The following is a 17,500-nucleotide window of genomic DNA, read 5'->3' on the forward strand; positions in this document are numbered from 1 at the left end:
AAAGTGCCACATATCATTGATTTCACACAGGTGTGGGGCCAACTTAATTTTACACATAAAATACAGTCAGCTGGAAAAAAAATCTGACTAATAAAATATTAGGAACATTTTTAGCCACCAATATTAAGCAAAAAGCAAGAAATGTGGCAAAACAACCTAGATACTATGCACATTATCTCAGGTTTGGGATGTACCATCACCTTGGGATGAATGCTACTTCTTCCTTTCTATATAAGTTTACTTTATCCATTTAAGTTATACGATTAACATTAAACTATAAATCCTGGCACATATGCAAGAAACAACCCTGTTTTGATGCCAGATCTTGGCAGGACACAACTGTTTTCATCTCCCTGAGTTGCCACTTTCTTCTTTGGAAAATACAATCCATCTTTTCACAACTTGGCTCTTATTTCATGATATGTTTGTGCAATCAACCATGGCACATGTTTAGACCTGGATTTGACAACACTGAAAGCTCATATCTCCCACCTTGGGATTTTTTGGTGTTTTGGAGAATTCAGCATGTCTGATATCAGCCAGTCCTTTCATTTTCATCTCCACATGGTTTCAACTGTCACAATATCCTAGCAGTACAAATAATACTTGCCCAACTCTTTTGGGGATTTGCCAGATAAAAACAGACCCTGTAGAAACCAGTGGATTAACATTTCAAATTAGACTAGACTAGAAATGAATATGAAAACACTGAGAGTCTAGTTGCAAGTATTTAGCTTATAGTAACTGTTCTGTAGAATGTGCATTATCAGACCTCATCAATACTGTTAGCATGAAAACTTTGGATTAATGTTTTGTAGCATATAGGTGCAGTACATCAAGATGTATCAAAAGAGGGATTTTTAAAATGTGCTTCTCCATAGAACTGTGGGAGCATTGACCAACCCCTACATTAACCCTATTGTCTGCAGCTTTCCTGGATTTTCACTCTTCCCAACCAGGGGGTCATGTATTAAGTACAAGTAAAACATCACTGGACAAACAATATTCTGTGGGTCACCTCATGGCAAAAGTCCCCAACATATCATATGGCACCCTTCCATCCTATTACCTATAGTGTAGTAAATTTACATATTATTACATGCAATGTTGGCCATGATTTTTCCTAACACCATTGCTCATACCCACTTTCTCCACATTATTATTGGTGTTTCACATCAGATGGATATATTCTGCACAGACACACACATCACACGACAACTGCGGCAATCACCCTTGAATGATATTTTGCAGAAAAAGAGAGGAAGCTTAACATCACGCAGTTGTCTGGTTCCATCAAGCTACCAGATGATGATTAGGAAAACTTAACCTACCATTGAGTCAAAAAACATTGCTGCATCTCTAGAGTATAAATTGGCTACAGTACACTATGCCCAAAATATAAAAAATAAATAAATAAATAAAATTGAATAAACATTTTCTTTCTATTCCTTTAACTCCTTATTGTTCCAGTGATGTTGCTGGAATTGAATTATCACTGTCTTGGAATCAGCAAATTTTGTTATTTTATTGGTATATGACACATAACAATACAAAAATATGCAGGTGTTGATGAGTGACAATAATGTAAAAGCTTGCCTGTGTAACAATGGAATACAGGGAGACAAAGAGAGCAATGATTTCCTTTGAACTGGTAATTCATTCATGTTCTTGATTAGCAGCAAAGTCTTGCAAACAGCACAGTAGGCTTAGTTTTCGTACATATAATTATGGAAGTTTGATAATATCCACTGACTGAAGCAGTGGCTTCACCTTCCATCAAGGTGGAAGCTTGGGGCTGCACCCTGTATTTTTATAGTATGTAACACACACACACATTATTATTACCATTACTATTACAGCTGAAATTATTATTATTATTATTATTATTATTATTATTATTATTATTATTATTATTATTATTATTATTATTATTATTATTATTATTATCATTATTTTTATTATTATTATTATTATTATTATTATTATTTCAATTATGTTGAGAGAGAGAGAGAGAGAGAGAGAGAGAGAGAGAGAGAGAGAGAGAGAGAGAGAGAGAGAGAGAGAGCATTATGAACCTGCAGGTAGATGTTATGAATACTACTGGAGCTTTGCGGTGGATGAAAACCTGCTTACTTAGCCAAGCGAGTTTTAGCCACACTGAAAAAGTATTATCAGAATCTGAGCTGGGGACCCAACACACATGTATTCCACCAAACACTTTTCCCAAACTCTGCCCTTTTGAAAGTGGTTTCATTTAGTAGTTACATTTTAATCCAAAACAGCAAAATTATAGTCCAAGAGTAATTATTCATGATTGTAAGGAAAACAGTTGAAATTCATATGAGATGATAAAGCCAATGATTGCTTCTATAGCTTTGCAGAATCTGTTGAGATTTGAAGCCGCTTAATATCAAAAATTTTGATATGGATGTTTGTTGTAAGTCAAACATTATTATTTGTATTCCATTCTCTCTCTCTCTCTCTCTCTCTCTCTCTCTCTCTCTCTCTCTCTCTCTCTCTCTCTCTCTCTCTCTCTCTCTCTCTCTCTCTCTCTCTCTCTCTCTCTCTCTCTCTCTCTGTATAATATACTCGTATATATATATATATATATATATATATATATATATATATATATATATATATATATATATATATATATATATATATATATGTATATGTATGATATATATATATATATATATATATATATATATATATATATATATATATATATATATATATATATATATATATATATATATATATATATATATATATATATATATATATATATATATATATATATATTACAGTGGAACCTCGGTTCCTGAACATAATTCATTCCTCAGTGGCATTCAGAATCAGAAATGTTCAAAAACCAAAACTATTTTCCCCATAGGAATCAATGTAAAATGGATTAATCCATTCCCAGACACCAGTCTACATTGTCTTATTGGCTTATGACAGACGCTCCCACAGCCAAGATCGCTGCTTCACAACATCTCTAGCTCTCAAATTATTTATCCAGAAAGGATGTATTTAATGAACATAGTGACAAAGAACTCATTAGAAGATACTTTTTAGACCAATCTAGTGGGGGAAGCCTTACAGAGGGACACAGAGAGGAGCAACCCACTTAATGCCAAAATGGTGATCATAACACTTAAACATCTTGCTGCTGGGAAAAGCTACAGGAAAAATGCAGTTGTGCAGCAGTGATGGTGTTGGGGATCAATGAGAGAGCCACAGGTGCCTCTAGATTACTCCTGAGCACCAAAAACTGTTTAAATTGAGGCTTTTCAACAGGATTACATTTACCTTATTTCAAAGATTGAATTACTGTCTTACACTCTGCGTGCTTCCTCCAAATTTATAAAAACGAAGTAGATATTTATAGAAGCCATAAATTAGTAATAAACAGCAGCTTTTGCTATGTCTTTTAATATTTTAAATCACGTAGCTTTATTCTAGAACTAAATTATGGTACCACAATCAAAGCAATAATGAGTTCAAATTTTTTTTTGAAAACCGATTTGTTTGAAAAGTGAGGCGTTTGGTAACCTAGGTTCCACTATATATATATATATATATATATATATATATATATATATATATATATATATATATATATATATATATATATATATATATATACATAATATACATAATATATATATATATATATATATATATATATATATATATATATATATATATATATATATATATATATATATATATATATATATATATATATATATATATATATAATTATTGTAGTGCTTGGCTGTGATAAGTGGGACAACGACATCTCTAAGCTGCTATAGTTCAAGCTGCCATGATTACAATGAGGGGAATGGCAACTGTTTACAGAAAAACGTAGGGATGGGAGGCTTGATTCCTCATCCAATGTAGAATCCAGTGGTCTCATGAGCTTCCCTAGGTGTAATCCTACACACAGTAATTTTGTCAGTCAGTGTCAGCAATGGCAAGAACATTAGTTCTGCGTACAAACAAATGGGTAACAAACGGTATTTTTCTAATTAGGAATTCCATCCCCTGATTAACAGAGGACAGGCCATTGTAAGATTTTTCTCTTACAATAAGACTTGATTCACAATTTACCCAAAGTCAGGTAACTGCAGGTATATCACAGAATTTTCCTATTTGAGTAGCCTTCTCAGTGGAAACAACATCAACACAAAGTTACTAGCAGTGTTAGATGGAATTCAGAAGTTATACTGTATGGTGATAAGTTCACCCTACATACCACATATCCTTCTCAGCAAATAAAAATTATAATAAAACCTATATAACTATTAGCTATATAATATGATACCTAAGTGATGAATACCTATATAATAACATTGCAAGCTAGCAGCCTCTGTTAGAAAATAAATCTGTAACCTTTACATAAACTGTATAATATATCCATATAGCATTGCAGGCTAATAGCCTGTATTAGCAAAGGAAAGTATAATACATATACATTTACATAAATTATATATACATTATATGCATAAAGCATTGCAGGCTAATAGCATCTGTCAGCAAATATATATATATATATATATATATATATATATATATATATATATATATATATATATATATATATATATATATATATATATATATATATATATATATATATATATATATATATATATATATATATATATATATATATATATATATATATATATATATATATATATATATATATATATATATATATATATATATATATATATATATATATATATATATATATATATATATATATATATATATATATATATATATATATATATATATATATATATATATATATATTTGCTGACAGATGCTATTAGCCTGCAATGCTTTATGCATATAATGTATATATAATTTATGTAAATGTATATGTATTATACTTTCCTTTGCTAATACAGGCTATTAGCCTGCAATGCTATATGGATATATTATACAGTTTATGTAAAGGTTACAGATTTATTTTCTAACAGAGGCTGCTAGCTTGCAATGTTATATAGGTATTCATCACTTAGATATCATATTATATAGCTAATAGTTATATAGGTTTTATTATAATATATATATATATATATATATATATATATATATATATATATATATATATATATATATATATATATATATATATATATATATATATATATATATATATATATATATATATATATATATATATATATATATATATATATATATATATATATATATATATATATATATATATATATATATATATTTTTTTTTTTTTTTTTTTTTTTTTTTTATATATAGAAGGGATACTGACCAAGGGCAACAAAAATCCAATAAATAAAAAAAGCCAATTGAGATGCCAGTCCCATAATAGGGTCCAAAGCAGTAGTCAAAAATTGAAGGATAAGTGTCTTGAAACCTCCCTCTTAAAGGAATTCAAGTCATAGGAACGTGGAAATAGAGAAGCAGGCAGGGAGTTCCAGAGTTTACCAGAGAAAGGGATGAATGATTGAGAATACTGGTTAACTCTTGCATTAGAGAGGTGGACAGAATAGGGGTGAGAGAAAGAAGAAAGTCTTGTGCAGCGAGGCCGCGGAAGGAGGGGAGGCATGCATTTAGCAAGATCAGAAGAGCACTTGGCATGAAAATAGCGGTAGAAGACAGCTAGATATGCAACATTACGGCGGTGAGAGAGGGGCTGAAGACAGTCAGTTAGAGGAGAGGAGTTGATGAGACGAAAAGCTTTTGATTCCACCCTGTCTAGAAGAGCAGTATGAGTGGAACCCCCCCCCCCCGACATGTGAAGCATGCTCCATACATGGACGGATAAGGCCCTTGTACATAGTTAGCAACTGGGAGGGTTAGAAAAACTGGTGGAGATGTCTCAGAATGCCCAACTTCATAGAAGCTGTTTTTGGCTAGAGATGAGATATGAAGTTTCCAGTTCAGATTATAAGTAAAGGACAGACTGAGGATATTCATTGTAGAAGAGGGGTACAGTTGAGTGTCACTGAAGAAGAGAGGGTAGTAGTCTGGAAGGTTGTGTCGAGTTGATAGATGGAGGAATTGAGTTTTTGAGGCATTAAACAATACCAAGTTTGCTCTACCCGAATCAGGAATTTTAGAAAGATCAGAAGTCAAGCATTCTGTGGCTTCCCTGCATGAAATGTTTATTTCTTGAAGGGTTGGACATCTATGAAAAGATGTGGAAAAGTGCAGGGTGGTATCATCAGCATAGGAGTGGATAGGACAAGAAGTTTGGTTTAGGTCATTAATGAATAATAAGAAGAGAGTGGGTGATAGGACAAAACCCTGAGGAACACCAATGTTAATAGATTTAGAAGAACAGTGACCATCTACCACAGCAGCAATAGAACAGTCAAAAAGGAAACTTAAGATGAAGTTACAGAGAGAAGGATAGAAGCCGTAGGAGGGTAGTTTGGAAATCAAAGCTTTGTGCCAGACTCTATCAAAAGCTTTTGATATGTCCAAGGCAACAGCAAAAGTTTCACCAAAATCTCTAAGAGAGGATGACCAAGACTCAGTAAGGAAAGCCAGAAGATCACCAGTAGGGTGGCCATGACTGAACCCATACTGGCGATCAGATAGAAGGCTGTGAAGTGATAGATATTTAAGAATCTTCCTGATGAGAATAGATTCAAAAACTTAAGATAGGCAGGAAATTAAAGCAATATGATGGTAGTTTGAGGGATTAGAATGGTCACCCTTTTTAGGAACAGGCTGAATGTAGGCAAACTTCCAGCAAGAAGGAAAGGTAGATGTTGACAGACAGAGCTGAAAGAGTTTGACAAGGCAAGGTGCAAGCACGGAGGCACAGTTTCAGAGAACAAAAGGAGGGACCCCATCAGGTCCATAAGCCTTCCGAGGATTTAGGCCAGCGAGGGCATGGAAAACATAATTACGAAGAATTTTAATAGGTAGCATGAAGTTGTCAGTGGGTGGAGGAGAGGGAGGAACAAGCCCAGAATCGTCCAAGGTAGAGCTTTTAGCAAAGGTTTGAGCGAAGAGTTCAGCTTTAGAAATAGATGTGATAGCAGTGGTGCCATCTGGTTGAAATGAAGGAGTGAAAGAAGAAGAAGCAAAGTTATTGGTGATATTTTGGCTAGATGCCAGAAGTCACAAGGGGAGTTAGATCTTGAAAGATTTTGACTTTCTGTTAATGAAGTAGTTTTTAGCTAGTTGGAGAACAGACTTGGCATGGTTCTGGGCAGAAATATAAAGTGTATGAGATTCTGGTGATGGCTTAAGTACCTTTTTTAGACCACCTTTCTATCATGTATAGCACGAGAACAAGCTGTGTTGAACAAAGGTTTGGAAGGTTTAGGTCGAGAAAAAGAGTGAGGAATGTACGCCTCCATGCCAGACACTATAACCTCTGTTATGCGCTCAGCACACAAAGACGGGTCCCTGACATGGAAGCAGTAGTCATAGTGTAATAAATATACCTTTATTCTGGCTACATAATATACCTGTACAACGATGCAGGCTAACAAGCTTTATCTACAAATAAATTTATGATAATATACCTCTGTGTTTGATGTAGTGTTTATATATATGTGTATATATATATATATATATATATATATATATATATATATATATATATATATATATATATATATATATATATATATATATATATATATATATATATATATATACATACAATTGTATATATATATATATATATATACAACGATGCAGGCTAACAAGCTTTATCTACAAATAAATTTATGATAATATACCTCTGTGTTTGATGTAGTGTTTATATATATATATATATATATATATATATATATATATATATATATATATATATATATATATATATATATATATATATATATATATATATATATATATATATATATATATATATATATATTTTTTTTTTTTTTTTTTTTTTTTTTTTTTTTCTTTTTTTTTTTTTTTTTTTTTTTATGTAGGAAGGATACTGGCCAAGGGCAACAAAAATCTAATAAAAAAAAATGCCCACTGAAATGCCAGTCCCATAGAGGGTCAAAGCAGTGGTCAAAAATTGGTGGATAAGTATCTTGAAACCTCCCTCTTGAAGGAATTCAAGTCATAGGAAGGTGGAAATACAGAAGCAGGCAGGGAGTTCCAGAGTTTACCAGAGAAAGGGATGAATGATTGAGAATACTGGTTAACTCTTGCGTTAGAGGGGTGGACAGAATAGGGGTGAGAGAAAGAAGAAAGTCTTGTGCAGCGAGGCCGCGGAAGGAGGGGAGGCATGCAGTTAGCAAGATCAGAAGAGCAGTTGGCATGAAAATAGCGGTAGAAGACAGCTAGATATGCAACATTGCGGCGGTGAGAGAGGGGCTGAAGACAGTCAGTTAGAGGAGAGGAGTTGATGAGACGAAAAGCTTTTGATTCCACCCTGTCTAGAAGAGCAGTATGAGTGGAACCCCCCCAGACATGTGAAGCATACTCCATACATGGACGGATAAGGCCCTTGTACAGAGTTAGCAGCTGGGGGGTGAGAAAAACTGGCGGAGACATCTCAGAACACCTAACTTCATAGAAGCTGTTTTAGCTAGAGATGAGATGTGAAGTTTCCAGTTCAGATTATAAGTAAAGGACAGACCAAGGATGTTCAGTGTAGAAGAGGGGGACAGTTGAATGTCATTGAAGAAGAGGGGATAGTTGTCTGGAAGGTTGTGTCGAGTTGATAGATGGAGGAATTGAGTTTTTGAGGCATTGAACAATACCAAGTTTGCTCTGCCCCAATCAGAAATTTTAGAAAGATCAGAAGTCAGGCGTTCTGTGGCTTCCCTGCGTGATATGTTTACCTCCTGAAGGGTTGGACGTCTATGAAAAGACGTGGAAAAAGTGCAGGGTGGTATCATCAGCATAGGAGTGGATAGGTCAAGAAGTTTGGTTTAGAAGATCATTAATGAATAATAAGAAGAGAGTGGGTGACAAGACAGAACCCTGAGGAACACCACTGTTAATAGATTTAGGAGAAGAACAGTGACCGTCTACCACAGCAGCAATAGAACGGTCAGAAAGGAAACTTGAGATGAAGTTACAGAGAGAAGGATAGAAACCGTAGGAGGGTAGTTTGTAAATCAAAGCTTTGTGCCAGACTCTATCAAAGGCTTTTGATATGTCCAAGGCAACAGCAAAAGTTTCACCAAAGTCTCTAAAAGAGGATGACCAAGACTTAGTAAGGAAAGCCAGAAGATCACCAGTAGAGCGGCCTTGACGGAACCCATACTGGCGATCAGATAGAAGGTTGTGAAGTGATAGATGTTTAAGAATCTTCCTGTTGAGGATAGATTCAAAAACTTTAGATAGGCAGGAAATTAAAGCAATAGGACGGTAGTTTGAGGGATTAGAGCGGTCACCCTTTTTAGGAACAGGTTGAATGTAGGCAAACTTTCAGCAAGAAGGAAAGGTAGATGTTGACAGACAGAGCTGAAAGAGTTTGACTAGGCAAGGTGCAAGCACGGAGGCACAGTTTTGGAGAACAATAGGAGGGACCCCATCAGGCCCATAAGCCTTCCGAGGGTTTAGGCCAGCGAGGGCATGGAAAACATCTTTGCAAAGAATTTTAATACGTGGCATGAAGTAGTCAGAGGGTGGAGGAGAGAGAGGAACAAGCCCAGAATCGTCCAAGGTAGAGTTTTTAGCAAAGGTTTGAGCAAGGAGTTCAGCTTTAGAAATAGATGTGATAGCAGTGGTGCCATCTGGTTGAAGTAGAGGAGGGAAAGAAAAAGAAGCAAAGTTATTGGAGATATTTTTGGCTAGATGCCAGAAATCACGAAGGGAGTTAGATCTTGAAAGGTTTTGACATTTTCTGTTAATGAAGGAGTTTTTGGCTAGTTGGAGAACAGACTTGGCATGGTTCCGGGCAGAAATATAAAGTACATGAGATTCTGGTGATGGAAGGCTTAAGTACCTTTTGTGGGCCACCTCTCTATCATGTATGGCACGAGAACAAGCTGTGTTAAACCGAGGTTTAGAAGGTTTAGGACGAGAAAAAGAGTGAGGAATGTACGCCTCCATGCCAGACACTATCACCTCTGTTATGCGCTCAGCACACAAAGATGGGTCTCTGACACGGAAGCAGTAGTCATTCCAAGGAAAATCAGCAAAATACCTCCTCAGGTCCCCCCAACTAGCAGAGGCAAAACGCCAGAGGCACCTTCGCTTAGGGGGATCCTGAGGAGGGATTGGAGTGATAGGACAAGATAAAGATATGAGATTGTGATCGGAGGAGCCCAACGGAGAAGAAAGGGTGACAGCATAAGCTGAAGGATTAGAGGTCAGGAAAAGGTCAAGAATGTTGGGCGTATCTCCAAGACGGTCAGGAATACGAGTAGGGTGTTGCACCAATTGCTCCAGGTCATGGAGGATAGCAAAGTTGTAGGCTAGTTCACCAGGATGGTCAGTGAAGGGAGAGGAAAGCCAAAGCTGGTGGTGAACATTGAAGTCTCCAAGAATGGAGATCTCTGCAAAAGGGAAGAGGGTCAGAATGTGCTCCACTTTGGAAGTTAAGTAGTCAAAGAATTTCTTATAGTCAGAGGAGTTAGGAGAGAGGTATACAGCACAGATAAATTTAGTATGAGAATGACTCTGTAGTCGTAGCCAGATGGTGGAAAACTCGGAAGATTCAAGAGTGATCAGCAGGTGATCACCTGCACCAAACTGGAGGCTCTGTCACTATTGATGAGACCTGGCTCTTCTTCACACTTCTAGGAAGGTATGTAAGCCAGCACTCTAACAAACACAAACCAGTAGCAAGCAAACAGCAGCAGGATGTATGGAAATTTGAGTTTCTAACAATCAGTGTAAATAGTGAAAATTAATCACTGTTTGAGTGTTGAAACTTAAAGAATGTCTTCCTTACATTAAATAAAATTGTTCTTAATATAACCATTATTTTGAATTTTATTATCAATCCATCTTCTCTTTTACAATAGATGTCTTTACTTATATTAGAATATCAGTTTTTAACCATATTTTCAATCCATATTCTGGTTTACTGCTTTTATATATATATATATATATATATATATATATATATATATATATATATATATATATATATATATATATATATATATATATATATATATATATATATATATATATATATATATATATATATATATATATATATATATATATATATATATATATTTTTTTTTTTTTTTTTTTTTTTTTTTTTATGTTTATTGTCCTCTGTTACGCAGTAATTGAAATTTTTATAACAAACTTTTTTTTCATTTTCCTACAATCTACCTTATGTTTTACAATAAATTAAATTCGTAATAAACATTGATTTTCAAATTTATTATCTGTAGAGGATCAGATGTCAACATTTGTGAGGGTAATGCAGTTTACTGAACAAGTAGCATAGCTTAACAGTAAGTACAAGAGAGGTGGTGTGGATGTATTGGCTGTGAGGCAAATACTGGTACCATCAGCAGGTGCTCCTCAACAGGTCTTCTCCTTCCTCCTCCTGCCAAGCTTATGAGTGTCCTAGATCTTGGTAGAAAGAGAGCTCAAGCTGGATGAGTGAATGTTTGAAGCTTCAGTGGTGTGAGCCACTACATGACCCTGCCTCAGAACTAAAGTACTGGGGACATGATGTGGACATCCTCTATGGCAGGGTTGCGCCACCAGCACCAGCTTGTCGATATCCAGGTGTGTGGGTTTGAGACAGTCCACTGTGACAGTCTTGCTGTTGTTGATGATGAAAGCCTTTGGGTAGTGTTCCAGAAACTCAGAAGGGTCCCTCATAAGGCTTTTGAAGAGACATTCATATCGAATATCTGCAGATGAAAACATAATGACTTTCATGTAAGTTGCAACTTAATTGCAATGAAAAGTTGTGTCGAGACATAGGGATAGGGCAGAGTGTCCAGGTAACCAGATCGTCATTTTTGAAGCTGTGCACATACCCAACAAGACCCACAGTAGTTCGTACATACAGTCTAGGCCTGTTGGTTTTACCTTTAGGGATGTCTTCATGTGCCAGTGAAAATATTCCACCAGGCCATTTGTCTGTGGATGGTAGGCAGTTGTGAAGTGCTGCTTAACATCAAGCAGCTGGGCCAGTGATGACCATAGTCTAGAAGTAAACTGTGCACCTCTGTCTGAAGAAATGTCAGATGGCACACCGAAGCGGACAACCCAGTGGGCAATGAGAGCACGTGTACAGATGGGGGTGGAAGTATCCGAGAGCCGGATTGCTTCCAGCAATCTTGTAAATCAGTCCATGATGGTGAGAAGGTAAGTAGCTCCTCTGGACTGGGGAAGAGGGACTACAATGTCCACATGGACGTGGTCAAAGCTTCGATCTGGGAGTGCAAAGGTCTGTTATGGTGCTTTGATGTGTTGCTGAATATTGGAGATTTGACTAGAGATGCATGCCTGTGCCCAGTTCCCAGCCTGCTCACACAGCCCATGCCTTATAAACTTGGCAGCTATCAGTGCTTTCATTGCTCAAATTGAAGGGTGAGCCAGTTTGTACACTATCTCAAAAAAACCTGGCAGGGACAATGGATCATGGTTGTCCAGTAGACATATCACAGAGGCCAGAGATGGCAGGGCAATAGGCAAGCATCTCTTTACACTTTTGCTGGGCAGCTGCCAGGACCATGTAATCAATGCCTGGTGTCAAAGTGTGGATGATATTAATGGTGGTGCAGGAGAGCACATCTGTGACCTATAGGCACAAGTTGGTCATGTAATTCATCACATCACAGCTGTTGTTTGGCCTACCACATTACATCTGCTCACATTGCCAGCTGCTAAAGGTTGGTGAAGTCATCATCTGCAGTGATTAGGCAGATATCATCAGGCATCTGTTCAAGGAACACTTGTTCAAAAAGGAGGCAGGGATTGTGTCATCAGGACATGCATATTGGTCAGTAGCATGGATGCTTTTGTGGTCTCTGAGGCCATCCATGTGCAAGTGTTTTGCTGCCATGGCACATCTACTAGGACTGAATGTGTTGTTAAGGAGCTTCTTGATCGCCTCGTACTTGTTGTTGGCTGGAGGGTGATAAAGGTAGTTGATAATGTGCTGAGCTGCTTCCTGGTCGAGCACGCTGACCACATAGTACAGTAAAATCCCTCTTATCCAGCATCAACGGGACTGCCAACATGCCAGATACTTGAATAGAAGTGAAATCATGTCCACAATCACCACCCTACACTCACGCATCTTACCATAACAAAGACCAGCTGATCGTCGTGCCGCGCGTCGCCACCCACGTTGCCACCTCACACTCACCAACACACAATACAATACAGCCATCAGAGAACTGGCATGCCCCTTCCTCGCCCATCTTCTTAGCTAAATCACGCCCTTTCTCTTGTAGCATTGGGCCTGTAATTGTGACTCCTTCTGATCTTTTCAAGCTGAACCTCTCGTATAACACTTTGTCCATCATTTCACCACGATGATACTGCAGTGTGTGACGATTTTCCGCTGCCTTTGGGATGTCGGTGGCTTTCATGTAATCCTGCAACTTTTTCGTTTGGGATTTAATGTCATAAATAGTTGATGAGCCCACACCATATTCTGCCATTAGTTGCTGTCTGCTTTCACCTCTCTCTAATCATCGACAAATGTCTACCTTCTGCTTAAGTGTAAGCACAACACGCTTCCTCTTTTCTACAACTTTAGGCATGATGAAGGCGTCAGGCTATAAATAGTGCACACGCGGGACTGAGTCACTGAGTAAACACAGTGCAGTGGGCCGCGGATGGCGCGAAGCAGTGTGCTCTGGTGGCGAGGGGACAAAGTATGCCTCACATGGGAATTTTAATCTATTTTATGAGTACACATTGATTTTTTATTGATTTTAAGGCTCGGGGAAAAATATGCCGGATACTCGAATGCTGGATGAGAGGGATTTTACTGTAGTACTTGGTGGCATCAGCAGTAATCTGGCATATGTGGAATTTGGTTTCATCTTGTTCAAACCACCCTTGAGGTTGTGAAGTCCAGAAAGTGGGGAGCTTGAGTGAAACTACATTTTGTTGATCCTTGCTATCATCAATAGGCATGATGAAATCCAAAAGAGGCTGTTTTGGATTTTCCAGGGTCACCAGTGGAGAGGCTTAGATGTAAACACATGCAAAGGCAATACAGTTTACTGGACAAGTAGCACAGCTCAACAGTAAGTACAAGAGAGTTGGTGTGCATATGTTGGCTGTGAGACAAACACTGGTTCCATCAGTAGGCATGCCTCAGCAGGTCTCCTCCCTCCACAGTGCTGGTTGGCCATCCCAATCACACCAGGCTAATGAATGTCCCTGATCTCAATAGAAAGGACAACTACCTTGTCCTGCTAGGGTGCTGCAGCCTCTGGGCTGCAGCACCCTAGCAGGGCTTGAAGCACTCTCTCTTGAGAGAGAGAGAGAGAGAGAGAGAGAGAGAGAGAGAGAGAGAGAGAGAGAGAGAGAGAAACTGATAATTTTTTGCCAGATTACCCACAAACACACACACACATACTGTAAATTGGGAAGTGGCTGAAAGGGGGAAGTGGGAGAGTAGTGAAAGGTAAACATTGTCAGTGATATCAACAGGGAAGATGGCAGCCAGCACAGTAAATGTTTTCAAAGGATTCAAGGATGAGGACCTCAGTGTAGCTCATACAAATAAACAAATGTGGAAAACTGAAGAAGAATATGTGAAAATAAGAGAAGAAATATGTAACTTAGCAGTGATAATAAAGATGTGGAAGGAAGAGAGAGTGGGTGGTGACAATATAAAAAAGATATCAAGTGATATATTAGAAATGGATGAAGAAGAGAGAAATGGAAAGAGAAAAGAAAACAAACTGAGAGAAGAAATGACAAAAATAGTGGACTTAAACAAGAAGTATTGTGAAGAAATCAAGAGTGAGAGAGATCAAGGTTGGGGGAGTAAAAGAGATAGTGACAGAGGAAGTCAAAAGTTGGAAAGAAGAGAGAGAATAACAACAAAAGGTGGATACAGAGGAGATAATAAGGCAACAGCAACAGGAACACAATAAGGACATGGAAAAGCAAGTGATTAAAATAATAAAGGGAAAAAGTAGTCTCGTGAGAGACACGGTACATAGAAAGATGTGTGTGGTGGTATTTGGGGTCAAGGAGAACTTACCTATGAAAATTGCTAGAGAGAAAGAAGAGGCAAAAAGGGCTTCGGAAATTATAGCAGAAGTGACAGGGGAAGGAGAGGAGATAGTTGAACAAATTGACGAGATTTACAGGATTGGAAAGTACAACGAAAATGGAACAAGACCAATGGAAATAAGATTCATGTCATAAACAGCAGTGAAACATGTCTAGCAAAGGATAGGAAAATTGGCAAAAGTAGAAGGAATGAAGGAAATATAGATAAAAAAAAGACATGAACAAAGAAAAAAGAGGTAAATTGAAAGAACTTAGAGTTGAGGCCCAGTCAAAAAACCGGTAGAGAACACAACAACAAGCAAAAATATTCATTTGGAAAGTTGTGGACATGAAAGTGAGGAAATGATGGCACAAAGATGCCACACAAGATCACCAAGCAGAAGTTTAAAGATTATATATACTAACATAGATGGATTGGTATCAAGCCTATTAGAACTTAAAAACTACTTAAAGAACAATAAACTAGATGTGGTAACAGAAACCAAACTAAAAGAGGAAGTAAAGCTGGAATTTGTAAAGGAAGGATATAGCACATGGAGGACAGAAAAGGAAAGAGAAGAGGAGGAATGATGATGTTGGTAAAAGAGGATATTGTTGTTGAGGAAGTGGAATATGGTGATGGAATGGCAGTAACATTGAGTGTTGTGATTATGATCAAAGAAAGTTAAAAAAGTAAAATCATTGTGACATACATACCACCAAAAACTAATGCATAGGAGACCAATAAATTTAAAAGCATGCAACTAGAAACAAGAAATAGTATAGAGGAAATGATAAGAAAAGTAACAAAGTGCTCTTAGTAGGCAACTTCAACACTAAAGGAATTAACTGGGAGGAGATGGAAGTGAAAGAAAATGCCTGGTCATGGAATGAAGGACTCATGCATACCATGATGGTGAATACAGTGAGACAGTGGATGAACGAGCCTATGAGATGCAGAGAAGAACCATCACAGTTGGACTTTGTTTACAAAAATCCCAGAAAGTAGACCAAGCATACATTGTCTGAGTCCAGTGGGAAGAAGCCATCATGTGATACTAAAAATAGTACTAAAGGAGGAAACAGTGTTGCACAGGAAAGAACAATTTAGAAACTGGAGACAGAACTATGCTAAGGCAAACTTTGCAGAGTTTAATAAATTTTATGGAAAAATTAACTGGAAAAAAGCTATTTGAAGGTAAAGTAGTGCAAGAAAAATATGAGATATTTTTGAGCAAGTATAGAGAGGGAGCGCAACAGTTTGTACCAAGTTATAAAGTGAAAATTGGGAAGGATGAATGGTGTAATGCCAGGTGTATAGAAGCAAAAAAGAAAACAGACAGGGCATGGAGGAAAATTATGAGAAAACTGAACAGAAATACTAGGGAAGAATACAGAAAGGCAAGGAATGAATATGGTATAATAAGAAGGGAAGAAAGAAATTTTGAAAGTGACATAGTAAGAAAATGCAAGGAAGAGCCTAAACTCTTCTACAGATGCATAAATGAAAAAATGAAACAGTGATGACATAAGCAAGTTAAAAAGAGAAGGAAGAATTTATGAAACTACTGAGGAAATGAGTGAACTAATGAATGAAAGTTTTCAATCTGTGTTTACAAAGGAAACCAATTTTGTGGCACCAAAAGTGGTATCACAGAAAGAGGGAATAGAGGAGGTACAAGTAAAGAGACAAAAAATCAAGAAATTGCTGGAAAAGCTGGATGTTAGAAAAACTATGGGACTAGATCAAGTAAATGGATGGATATTAAAAGAATGCAGAGAACAAATGGAAGAACCCATATGGGATATAGTTAACAGCTCATTGAGAGAAGGAAAAGTACCAAGGGAATAGAAAAGAGCTAACATAGTTTCAATATTCATAGAAGGAAATAAAATAGAACCATTAAATTATAGACCAGTGTCACTAACAAGTATTGTAAGCAAGCTTTGTTAAATAGTAATTAAAGGCAGATGGGTGGAATATCTAGAAGATGAAAAGATAATTACAGAAAAGCAATTTGGATTCAGGAAAGGGAGATCCTGTGCCACAAAACTACTGGGCTTCTTTCTATATATATGAGAGTATTAGATTGAGTGCAAGAGAGGGACGGATGGGTTGATGCTGTGTACCTGGATCTCAAAAAAAGCATTCGATAACGTTCCCCACAAAAGCCTTATGTGAAAGCTAGATAATGGAGGAGGACTAAAGGGAGCAACACTAAGATGGATGGAGAATTATTTATAAGGGAGGAAAATGAGAACAATAATCAGAGACACTAAATCAAGTTGGCACAGAGTGACAAGTTGGGTACTGCAAGGATCTGTATTGGTTGGC

Source organism: Scylla paramamosain, chromosome 36 (genome assembly GCF_035594125.1).
Source record: "Scylla paramamosain isolate STU-SP2022 chromosome 36, ASM3559412v1, whole genome shotgun sequence".
Classification (NCBI taxonomy): Eukaryota; Metazoa; Arthropoda; class Malacostraca; order Decapoda; family Portunidae; genus Scylla; species Scylla paramamosain.